Source organism: Pithys albifrons, chromosome 13 (genome assembly GCF_047495875.1).
Source record: "Pithys albifrons albifrons isolate INPA30051 chromosome 13, PitAlb_v1, whole genome shotgun sequence".
Lineage (NCBI taxonomy): Eukaryota > Metazoa > Chordata > Aves > Passeriformes > Thamnophilidae > Pithys > Pithys albifrons.
The window spans coordinates 3,199,395-3,212,282 of record NC_092470.1 but is presented as its reverse complement, the minus strand read 5'-3'; the positions used below and the strand labels follow the sequence as shown (position 1 = coordinate 3,212,282).

At 47.5% G+C, this 12,888-nt stretch overlaps 1 protein-coding gene across 6 annotated transcripts in view; it reads left to right on the top strand.

Annotated features, from left to right (window-relative positions):
- OTUD7A (OTU deubiquitinase 7A) overlaps positions 1 to 12,888 on the top strand; it is a 177,035-nt gene that overhangs the window by 37,358 nt on the left and 126,789 nt on the right. For 4 of the 6 annotated variants that reach the window (XM_071567989.1, XM_071567988.1, XM_071567990.1 and 1 more), the window contains exon 1: positions 12,621 to 12,812. The exons of 1 other annotated variant lie outside the window; for it this stretch is intronic. The gene's annotated coding sequence lies outside the window, so the exon portion shown is untranslated. One more of the 6 variants, XM_071567987.1, reaches the window with a different exon arrangement.

Genomic DNA, 12,888 nt, shown 5'->3' with positions numbered 1-12,888 from the left:
CCAAAAGAAACTTTTATTTGAAGTGAAGTCAGTCTTAACAGATGTTGACAGACTGAAGTCCTCAAAAAGGAGTGCATGTCCAATTACTGCCCATGGAAGGGTCACCTATTAGAGCAGTGTAAATCAGGAGGTCTCTCATACAGAAAACACTCTTGAATGATGCAAGAGGCATTTTCATGAAATTCTGTAGAGGAACAATATATGCTGTTCTGTAATAAATAAAGGTGTCTGAATTTTATATGTAGAAGAATCCCATTCCTTTGAGAATTGAATTTTGTGTTGTAGGACACTTTTCCCACTGACTTCCCCATGGTCAGTACCAGACTCATCTATGTGTCATTGCCCCTGCATGTGTCACACATGTAATTGCCACTCGTGTCTTTAGGGTCCTACCCTGTGTCTTAGAGCAAACCATCTTCAATGCCATCTTCTATGAAATTGGTTTTTCATTATGTATCTTCTTCTCCCAGGCACTCAGCAATAGGACAAGGGGGCGCGATGGGCTCAAGCTCTGCCAGGGGAAATTGAAGTTGGAGATCAGAAAAAAATTCTTTGCAGAGAGAGTGCTCAGGCATTGGAATGGGCTGCCCAGAGAGGGGGTGGATTCCCCATCCCTGGAGGTTCTTAATGTGAGCTTGGCCGTGGCACTGAGTGCCATGATCTGGTAAAGGGACTGGAGTTGGACCAACGGTTGGACTTGATGATCTCAGAGGTCTTTTCCAACCCAATTGATTCTATGATTTGTTTTCCCTCTGTTGGTTGCTTTTCTTCTCTAACATCAGCAGAGAGATAAATATTGCTTTTTGGATCAGATGTAGTCTTTCAGCTTTTGCTGAACTGTAGCAGGAGAGAACTTGGATATGTTCCTGTTCCTCTGCCTTTTCCTTTGTCTATCTAATTCTCAACCACCCTGAATACATCTTGTGTTTGTCCCAGAAAACTGAGTAGTGAAATGTGAAGACTTGCTACATTTGTCCAGGTTTTCAGTCTGCTGGAGCATCCTGGTTGGAGCTGGAGCCTGGGCTGGGGCACATTTGGGAGTGTCACACATTCCGAATGTGCATGTGCAGGAAAGGCTTGTGGTTTGGAAAGCCGAGTCCCCGAGAAGCTTCTGGCCTCCTGAACACGTGCTCAGCAAAGTTCCATACATTGCAAACCCTGAAAGTGCTGCACTGGAGCTTTTCCTGCTGTCATTAATGCTGGACTGACGTGTGGCACCACCTCCATGTCCAGGGATTCCTGCTGTCATTAGTGCTGGACTGCTGTGTGGCACCACCTCCATGTCCAGGGATTCCTCCTGTCATTAATGCTGGACTGCTGTGTGGCACCACCTCCATGTCCAGGGATTCCTCCTGTCATTGATGCTGGACTGCTGTGTGGCACCACCCCCATGTCCAGGGATTCCTGCTGTCATTAATGCTGGACTGCTGTGTGGCACCACCCCTGTGTCCAGGGATTCCTGCTGTCATTAATGCTGGACTGACGTGTGGCACCACCTCCATGTCCAGGGATTCCTGCTGTCATTAATGCTGGACTGACGTGTGGCACCACCCCTGTGTCCAGGGATTCCTGCTGTCATTAGTGCTGGACTGCTGTGTGGCACCACCCCTGTGTCCAGGGATTCCTGCTGTCATCAATGCTGGACTGCTGTGTGGCACCACCCCTGTGTCCAGGGATTCCTGCTGTCATTAATGCTGGACTGCTGTGTGGCACCACCTCCATGTCCAGGGATTCCTCCTGTCATTAATGCTGGACTGCTGTGTGGCACCACCCCTGTGTCCAGGGATTCCTGCTGTCATTAATGCTGGACTGACGTGTGGCACCACCTCCATGTCCAGGGATTCCTGCTGTCATTAATGCTGGACTGCTGTGTGGCACCACCTCCATGTCCAGGGATTCCTGCTGTCATTAGTGCTGGACTGCTGTGTGGCACCACCTCCATGTCCAGGGATTCCTCCTGTCATTAATGCTGGACTGCTGTGTGGCACCACCTCCATGTCCAGGGATTCCTCCTGTCATTGATGCTGGACTGCTGTGTGGCACCACCCCCATGTCCAGGGATTCCTGCTGTCATTAATGCTGGACTGCTGTGTGGCACCACCCCTGTGTCCAGGGATTCCTGCTGTCATTAATGCTGGACTGACGTGTGGCACCACCTCCATGTCCAGGGATTCCTGCTATCATTAATGCTGGACTGCTGTGTGGCACCACCCCTGTGTCCAGGGATTCCTGCTATCATTAATGCTGGACTGACGTGTGGCACCACCTCCATGTCCAGGGATTCCTGCTGTCATTAATGCTGGACTGCTGTGTGGCACCACCTCCATGTCCAGGGATTCCTGCTGTCATTAATGCTGGACTGCTGTGTGGCACCACCCCTGTGTCCAGGGATTCCTGCTGTCATTAGTGCTGGACTGCTGTGTGGCACCACCTCCATGTCCAGGGATTCCTGCTGTCATTAATGCTGGACTGACGTGTGGCACCACCCCCACGTCCAGGGATTCCTCCTGTCATTAATGCTGGACTGACGTGTGGCACCACCTCCATGTCCAGGGATTCCTGCTGTCATTAATGCTGGACTGCTGTGTGGCACCACCTCCATGTCCAGGGATTCCTGCTGTCATTATGCTGGACTGCTGTGTGGCACCACCTCCATGTCCAGGGATTCCTGCTGTCATTAATGCTGGACTGCTGTGTGGCACCACCTCCATGCCCAGGGATTCCTGCTGTCATTAATGCTGGACTGCTGTGTGGCACCACCCCCATGTCCAGGGATTCCTGCTGTCATTAATGCTGGACTGCTGTGTGGCACCACCTCCATGCCCAGGGATTCCTCCTGTCATTAATGCTGGACTGCTGTGTGGCACCACCCCCGTGTCCAGGGATTCCTGCTGTCATTAATGCTGGACTGCTGTGTGGCACCACCCCTGTGTCCAGGGATTCCTGCTATCATTAATGCTGGACTGCTGTGTGGCACCACCCCTGTGTCCAGGGATTCCTGCTATCATTAATGCTGGACTGACGTGTGGCACCACCTCCATGTCCAGGGATTCCTGCTGTCATTAATGCTGGACTGACGTGTCGCACCACCTCCATGTCCAGGGATTCCTCCTGTCATCAATGCTGGACTGACGTGTGGCACCACCCCCATGTCCAGGGATTCCTGCTGTCATTAATGCTGGACTGCTGTGTGGCACCACCCCCATGTCCAGGGATTCCTCCTGTCATTAATGCTGGACTGCTGTGTGGCACCACCTCCATATCCAGGGATTCCTGCTGTCATTAATGCTGGACTGCTGTGTGGCACCACCCCTGTGTCCAGGGAGTGCTTGTTTGCTCACAAGTGTCACAGAATTATTGTGATGAGTCAGAGCCAAGTGTCCTGAGGTAAACTCCTGCCATGAAGTGCACTCTGTGCTCCCTTCAAACTGAGAAAACCACAACTCCAAAGCAGCTGTATAAATGTGGTAACTGTTGAAAAGTCACTTCTTCAGAGCTTTAGAGGATAAAATCTTATCTCAGATTCACAGACCCTCTAGTGCTCTTAGTTAAGAATTATGTGGAAGAGCAAACTAGATGAGTTCCATGGTGTTATTGTTAAACATTCTTTCTACCAGCAAACCTCTGATGGGACCTAACTCAGCTCTTTGCCTGGAGAGAAGTGGGGGAAAAAGCAACAGTTTGATTAGGTCTTCTGTACTCTCAGCCAAAGGTGGAATATTTTTCCTGAGGCTTTTGTCTAGGTAACATTTGCAGTAAGTTCTGTTGGCAGAAGCTGCCCACTATTCATGGGCTGCACATGTGGGCTGAGTTCTACTGGATTTGGCAATGTTGGACAGTGGGAAACTGGCCTGACCCAGGGGATGTGGCCAGTGCTGTAGCACCTTTGTTCAAATATATTCTGGGGTTGCTTGTAGTCAGCATATAGCCTGTTTCTGCTGGAGGAGAGAGGATTAAGAACTGAAATGTAAGAGCAGCGATAAAGACTAAGAATTTTCCCATTTACAGTCCAGTTTCTGAACTTAACCAGCAAACTGGAGAGATGAGTCAGTAATTTTTCAGCCTTGAGTAAACTCCACAGTAATGACTGGCCTTAGAAAGCATCCTGTCCTTTTGTGTGTTGAGATGAATGTCAGGGGTTTTTTGAGAAACAGGTTCTCCTCCTTTGATATAAAGAACTTCCTGCTTGCTGTTCCTGTCCATAAAATCTCCCTTTCCTCCCAAGGGGTGAGTAATAGCTCTGAGCTGAGCCAAAGAATAAACACAGACTGGTAATCAAGGAGCTGTCAGTAACTAAGTACCAGCCTATTAACTGCCTCTTAGTACTAAGGTTTTTGTTTGCATTTTTTTATTTAATTTTTTTAAATGTCTGGGAGCTGCAGGGGGGAGTGATGATTTTTATTTTCTGTTCTGTATTGGGGGAAAGAACTGAGCAGGAATTTGGGTTGGGACCCTTTCCAATAGCTTATAACTGGACCAAAAGAGAAGCTAAACCACCCAAACCATCAGGTTGTGCCTTGCCAAATGGTCGTTCTCATGCCACTGCCTCTCTGGGCAGCAGAGAGGTAATAAATTTCTTCAGATTCTTTTTAGTGATAATTCCTGGTTGTCAGGGTATCTCAGCTCCCTGTGATGTTTGTGAGTCCTCTAAAGGCTCTGAGGAGTTCAGCTTCTCCTCTGGCCACCTCTATGATGTGTCTCCTGTGTTAGATGGCACTGATGTTCCCTGCGGAGATGAAGTTGTGGATGAGGTTCAACATGCACAGAATGACATTGCTCTTATCCCTTTGCTCCCAAAGGCAGGTTTTCAATCCTCTTCTGTGCCATGAATTGCTGTAACAATGTGTGCTCTCACACTCTTCAGTGACTCAGTGTTGCAAACTTCCATTCCACCCGTTCAGCATGAGAAATCAGTCAACCTTTTGGCAACAACGTTCACATAATGGGGCCAGCTTTCCTCTCAACGTGTTTGTAACCCCTTAATGTTGGTAGGAGTTACAGGTGCATCCAGGGAATGATGGTCTCCCCCACCTCTGTGACAACTGCTAATTCAGTTCTAATTCAGATGTGTCATTTCTGCTTCAGGCTTGAAGCAGCCCCTGGACCATTAATTTGGTTTTACAGCCATGCTCAGGCATTGCTGGGTTGCAAATTCAAATAGTGATGTAGGAAGTTTAGCAGGATTGTGTTTAATTGGTTAAGATTTTTTAAAAACAACCTCAGAAGGTATTAATAAAATCTTCAGAGTTATGTTCCATTTGCTGCAATTGAATATGTAAACTGAGTATATTAATCTTGACTCAAACAACTAAAGATTGATCAAATGTTTAGCTTTTATGACTAGAGGCTGATGGAGACTTTTAAAGATTTCTTAGCAATGAAAACTTGCCTATTTGAAGTTGTGTCATAGAGAAGGCAGAACCTTTTATTAGACACTGAATTTTGGTGTGCTGGCACAAGGGGAGCAGGAAACTCTTTCTTGGCAGGAATAACCATAACCAGTCTTGTAACAGTTCATGGTGTTTTTTCTTTTATGGGGGAGTGAAATAACTTCTCTTATGAGCCAACAGATGAAAATATTCCTCAGTAATTTTCTTCCTATACATTTTGGTGAGAATTGGGTACCTACTGCCATTAGGCAATATTGAGAATTTCAGACCTGTCTGGTTGTCCAGGCTTTGTTTCAATCTCTTGCTCTCAAATGTGTTGAGAATTTGAGTTCCAGTGGCAGTTAAGGCATTGAAAGGGAGAGGTAAGTATTGTAATCTCAGTCACTGGGGTTGCTTTTAATAACATGTTCCTTTGGATTTCCACATTGAGGATAATAATAGAAGCCCACAACTGTTCTCTTATTAACTGGATGTCTTATCTAGAAGTCTTTCCTTTCTTTACATCTCTCTGAGCCTCTTCAGTTTCTGCTCTCAGATACCATTCTCAGGCTGAACACAATAATCCAGAAGAAAATATACCTTTCAGTAGTAAAATATTTGACATTACCACCACCTTTGAAAGACAGTGCTCTGTTTGCTCTTTCCAAAGCTCCTGCAAACTGTGCAGAACGTATTTCCCACTTCTTCTGACTTTCTAAAAGCTTTATCAAAAGTTTGTTTCTTTTCAAATCAATTGTGACAAACCTGCTATTGATTCTATGACTTTTGGAACAGCATTTGCATACATGCAAATAATGTATTAGGAGCTTGCAATTCAGCAGGGGCCAGGAATGCAGACAGAGACTCTTTCACTGCTGTTGGTTTATCTGGTACATGAACAAGTCCCATCTCTCACAATAACATGGTAATTCAGGGTTAATTCTCTGTTAAGAAAGCTGAGATGACCCTCATTGATTATTGTCCATATCCAGAACTGATTGTTCCAAGTTCTCTCTATCCATACTGCACATAGGCAGTTACCTTCTTCCACAAGTTCCAAATTTTGTACTGAAAGACTCCTTTCTGTTCATCGAGATCCAGTGGATTAGGAAGTTTTGCCATGGCATTTAGAAAAACCTTTTTCCTCCTGAAATATCAGCCAAAAGTATGGTCACTGTTACAAAACTTTCCCTCTGGGGACCCCAATTATTTGTAAATCAGGAATGCTTATTGTGTTCCTTGTGCTGACTTCTGAGCCACTTAACTTGATTTAAAAATAAGAAATCAAATCTTTAAATTGGAATGTCACCTCTGCTTTTCTGTGACAAGTGACTTCCAGACTCTCTCTGTGCCAGAAGGGTTGTTTAGAAATGGGAAACATTGTCCTCCACCACAGCTCTGTAAATAGAGATCTAGGAAATATGTGCATGTTTTGGGAACACTTAGAGGTGTTCACAGCAGCACCTTTGCAATATTCTGTAATGCCAGACCTCGTTAATACTAAGAGCATTTTGTTAATGAAGCTCCAGTCAGATGAGTGGAAGTGTCCTAAGTCAGACATCCCAGGGGATGTTGGAAGTGATCCCCTTTCTCTCCACTAAGCCACAGAGGCATTGCAGATTTTCCCTGAGTTTCAGTGCACAAGTGCCATGTCACAGTGATTCTGTTCTGTGCCAGATTTTCCTGCAGAATTAAGTCCAGAACATCTGTAGAACGAGGCTTCTTGCATGCTGTGTGAAAATATGTGTTGTTGTTTGTGTGGGTGGCGTTTGTCAGTCTGCTTGGGAGTGGCAGGAACCATATTGTATTATTTTTAAAGTCTCTGAAGGCTGATAACAATCTGTCTGTAACTGTAAAATAGTAATTTGATGCAATGACAGGAGAAATAAACTTCCCAGCTGACCTGACAGAAAAATGTGTTCCTGTTGAATAGATATTTCCGGGGTTAACAAGCAATAAAAGCATTTGGCTGGCAAGAAATGCTGCTGATTTCAGTGACAATAATAAGAAGAGCTTTAAGTATCAAATTAATTAGGAAATAGCCAAGTTCTTTTGGGGCCCAGTCTCACAGGTCAGGAGGAGGAAAAGGTAACCAGCCTGATTTATTCCCTTGCCCCTGTTTGTTCTGGCCTGGTGTGTATATGCCTTAAACAGGGCGGGATTCAGCAGCAAAAATCCTGGTGATTTGATCTGTATAAACACAAGGAGGAGAAGCAGCAACTCACAGGAACCCTACTTTCAAGTACTATCAGCTACAATTACTCAGAACGAGTTGAAAAATAATCACATCCCCTCCTTTCTAGTTCAAGTTAAGTCTTCTGGGGTGTTCTTAACCTGAGTAGGTCCTTGCCTTTTCAACTGACCTCTGTTTGTGTAGAGGTTTATTTGTTTATTTCAAGCTCTCATTTACATCTACATCTATCTGTAGAAACTGTATGTTAAAACAGAACTGTATGTTAAAATAAGAAGAGGTTTTTCATCAGAAACTCTTTCAGGTGCTACAGAGCCACAATCACAATATCATTAAGAGCTATTTGTCATGTGACAGTCCTAGAGTATTGACTAGAGGAGTTCTTGGGGTTAGTTGTGTCTTCACTTTATTAGACAGAGTTCCTGAAAAGCTTTATGTTGGACTCCAAGCCTAAATGTCTTGTTACTTCAGTATGCAAGTTGCAACTGCTGCCTGTCCATTTGTATTTAGTCTCCAATGATCTTGCAGACTGACAATAATAAGAACAATGTAATTTGTGCTTACCATTTATGTTCAAGATCAGTCATAAGTGAATTTTTTTTCTAAATGACATTTATTAGAAGGGATCCAATTTGCATTTCTGTTGTATATAGTTTAAATTGTGGTGCATGACTTCTCTTTCACAGCTTTGCCCCAGTTTCCATGTTTTCTGAAGTAGGAGTTTAAAGCAGATGCCTCATTATATTAAGAACAAAAGACATGGAATAGAAATGAAGTTATTCCATAGAGTTTGATATATCTAATACAGACCAGTGAAGCCTGATTAGATACTTTAGTCCATCATTTGTTTTGTTGCATATGTATCTGCATTTATAACTTTTTGTTAGCTTCAGGATGTCTGTGGTCCTCTGAAGAAATTGCTGCAATCAGTGAGGTGTAGAAACGTGGACAGGCTGAAAGAAAAAGTATGATGGATGAAGAAAACATCAAAGCATGTCAAGGAGACATACAGCAAATGCTGCAGAGGAAACCTCAATCCCAAAGTTAAGGATTCAGCTGATTTTCATTTAAGCTCATTTTATCCACTCAATTGTATGAATTCTGTGGTTTGATCATTTTCTACAAAATAGCTTTTTTCCATCAAAATTTGGAAGTAAAATGTTTGGGCTGGATTGATGTCATCAGACATGAGAGTGGGCAGGCCCTGGCACAGGGTGCCCAGAGAAGCTGGGGCTGCCCCAGCCCTGGAAGTGTCCAAGGCCAGGTTGGGAGGGCTTTGAGGAGCCTGATCTAGTGGAAGGTGTCCCTCCCCATGGCAGGGGGGTTGGAACTAAGTGTCCTTTAAGGTCTTCCAACCCAAACCAGTCTGTGATTCTGTGGTAGCAGACCATTTTCATCAGGACAGGAATCTCTCTGCTTATGGAGTTGTGTTGTGCTGACAGCCAGGATTAGTGAACAGTGTAGAACATCAACTGTGAAGATACTTCTTTCTTTTCATCCCCATGTGTCTCTATATGGTCATAGAAAAAGCCAATAGATTCTGCAGGAATGTCAGTCACATTCATGCTTCCCTTCTCTAAAATCCTGGGAATGCAAGATCTGTGAATAACTTTATGATCTCTGGGCTCCTGATCTTTGGGGACTACTGCATACCTGCTTTCTGATTTGAAGAAGGGCAAGATGTTCAGATGAGAGATTGCAGTATTTGTTGCATCTCTTTCAACTAAAGAATTTTGGTTCTTGAATCTGTTCAGACTGCTGGTTTTGGAGACTGGAGATACTACCACTTCCATGGAAGCAGAACATAATGTCCCCAAAGTATGCAAAGGCTTCACCCAGGTGCAGCATGTCTGCATTTTCACACTGCCTCTGGGATTTCACTGTTAGAAACACGTTTTCCTGTAATGATGGCATAAAAGAAAGTTTAGCTAGTAGCAAGAAAAGATGAAACATAGAATCATAGAATCGATTGGGTTGGAAAAGACCTCTGAGATCATCGAGTCCAACCCTTGGTCCAACTCCAGTCCCTTTACCAGATCATGGCACTTAGTGCCACGGCCAATCTGCATTTAAAAACCTCCAGGGATGGGGAATCCACCCCCTCTCTGGGCAGCCCATTCCAATCCCTGAGCACTCTCTCTGTAAAGAATTTTTTTCTGCTCTCCAACTTCAATTTCCCCTGGCAGAGCTTGAGCCCATCGTGCCCCCTTGTCCTATTGCTGAGTGCCTGGGAGGAGAGACCAACCCCCACCTGGCCAGAACTTCCCTTCAGGCGGTTCCAGACAGTGCTGAGGTCACCTCTGAGCCTCCTCTTCTCCAGGCTGAACACCCCCAGCTCCCTCAGCCTCTCCCCACAGCACTTGTGCTCCAGTCCCTTCTCCAGCCTCGTTGCTCTTCTCTGGACCCGCTCCAGCACCTCAATCTCTTTCCTGGACTGAGGGGCCCAGAACTGAACATAACACTCAAGGTGTGGCCTCCCCAAGGCAGAGTCCAGGGGAAGGGTCACTGCCCTGGGCCTGCTGGCCACGCTAGTTTGGATCCAGGCCAGGATCCCATTGGCCTTCTTGGCCACCTGGGCACACTGTTGGCTCCTGTTGAGCTTCCTGTCCCTCAGTCCCCCCAGGTCCCTCTGCCTGGCTGCTCTCCAGCCACTCTGTGCCCAGCCTGGAGCGCTGCAGGGGGTTGTTGTGGCCAAAGTGCAGGACCCGGCACTCATGAAGAATGAGGGAACTTCAGACCACAAAGGACAGCTTTTCCCTGCTGATCCTGTGGATCTGGCCCCCCTTTCCTTTGCTAAGCCCTTCAGACTTTGCTGGAATATCTGGCCTTTCCTGAAAGAAGGGGAACTGGACACTTCTTTTGCAGTGACCATTTAAATGGGTCCCTGGCTCTGTATCATCAGTTGGAGCCTTCAAATGAAACTGTGGTTGGATTTCCAGGACTATACAGTTTCTCTGACTCCTTGTAGAGCATCTTCAGTCCTGAGGGCTCTAGAGCAGCCACCTGAAAGTCACATATCCCCAAATGAATTTCCTTTGCAAGGCAAATGCACTAGAGCTGTCCACAAAACTCTGCCAAACTGTTCAGTCTTTTACAGAACTCTCATGACCTGGGGGTCACCTGTAGGGTCACCTGTAGGGCAATCTGTACTGGCAATTGCATCAAGGAAAAGATAAAAGTATGTCTTCCAGTAATTAGGGTTCTTTTTGAGTGTGTTATCCATCCATTTCACAGTTTATTTTCCTTTGCCACAGTTAAAGGATGCTGGATTCTGAAGGAGACACCAAGGAACACTTCTGCTCATGACTTTTGCTTTTGTGAGGAACTTGAGAGCACAGCAGAGACTGCTGCTTGCCTAAGTAATCTTCAGTCATGAGCATGAAGAATTTCTCTAAGGAGAATAGAGGATGGGAGGGGCAAAAAACAAGAGTTCATTTTATTCATGTCTAAAAGAGCACTGGACAAAACTTGTTTTTTGCATGTCATGGTTTGTCAAGAGCTAATAGTTCAATGCATTTACAACAAAAGGTTTTATATGAAGCAGTTGGAAAGTTTTTCAAATGTTTTCTTTTTTGCCCACCACATTAGCTGTGAAAGGAAATGTTTTGTAAAGATATGAGATTTTTGGGGGGATTTCAACAATATTATTAACAGATGTTGGGGTTCTTTCAGAGAACTAGAATGTAAGTAACTGATCTGGTTTTCTTCCCTAACCATCAACCCTCACTTGCTTATGATATGAAAATGCATATCTGCAAAACTCTCTTCATGTGTCACCAGATATACTTCTCCAGGTGTTGTGGTGCAAAATGTGTAATGTTTTGTTTACATTTGGTGTTCTCTTAAGGATTTGGTGTTGCTTTATTTGTCACTGGTTGGGTGTCACCTGTAATAGGCGAGAGTGCTTAGTGGTTTGGATCAGGAGACCTTTCTTGAAGAGGTACTTCTCACCTGTGATTTTTTTTTCCCTTCTATTCCACATATTTTGCTTAGTTCTTGGTCTTGCATGATAGTAAGTGGGAAAAGGGGATACTCGGTTCTAGAGGTGTGTTTCTTACTCCGTTTCCTTTTCAGTTCTAGTGTTACTGGAAGAGTGGAAGGGAAAGGCTGCTTTGGTGTGGGAGAGGCAGTTTTAACAGGGTGAGATAGAAATCACCTGTGTGTGTACTGAGGGAGCTGCCCCCAGGTGATTTGAGAGGTTACTGTAGGCTGTAGCAGACTTTACTGACCTCTCTGGCCAAACAGGAGGCACACAAAAAGCAGCAACGTGGGACAACAGACCCACCTCGCACTGGGCAAAACTAAGCACGGTCCTTTCCAGAACGATGGGTACAGGGAGGAGGCCACGCTTACGATCTCCCCCTCCCGCGGGACCATCCTGGGGCGGGGAAGCGCTTGCCGTGCAGGAGGGGCTACGGGGCCGCTCCCGGGCCGTGTGGGACCGCCCGCATCGTCCGGCAGCACCGCGGCCGAGCCCGCACACCGCACATCGCGCACCGCACAGCGCGGCCGAGCCCGCACATCGCGGCCGAGCCCGCACACCGCACATCGCACACCGCACATCGCGGCCGAGCCCGCACATCGCACACCGCACATCGCGGCCGAGCCCGCACATCGCACACCGCACATCGCGGCCGAGCCCGCACACCGCACATCGCACACCGCACAGCGCGGCCGAGCCCGCACATCGCACACCGCACAGCGCGGCCGAGCCCGCACATCACACCCTGCGGCCGAGCCCGCACATCGCAGCCGAGTCCGCGCACCGCACATCGCACACCGCGGCCGGGCCCGCACATCGCGCACCGCACACCACGGCCGGGCTCACACATCGCACACCGCACAAGCACATCGCGCACCCTATACCGCGACCCGGCTCGCACACCGCACATCACACACCGCGGCCGGGCTCGCCCAGGGCCGGCGCGGCGCCGGGGGCGGCCCCGGGGGTGGGCGCGGGCGGAGCGGGGCGGAGCGCGGCTTCGGCTCTGCGGGCAGCCGGGGAGGGCCGGCCCTGCGGCCGGTGACTTCATGGGAAGGAGGCGGCGGGAGGTGGGTGTTGCTTTCCGTGTGCCGCTGCCGCTGCAGGGCGGGCGAGGGGCGGCCGCTCGGCCGGGCGGGGGGACAGCGCTGACGGAAAGCGGCAGCTGGGGGGGCGGCAGCGCCGGGTTCACTCCCCCCTTCCCCCCTCCCCGGCCGGAGGAAGATGGAGCTTGGTTAGGAAGGACTTGCGGGAGGAGCAGCGGGAGCAGGTAAGAGCTGTTCTCCCTCCTCCTCCTCCTCTCCTCCTCCTCCTGCTGCTGCCGTGGCCGGCCGGGCCGTGTCGCC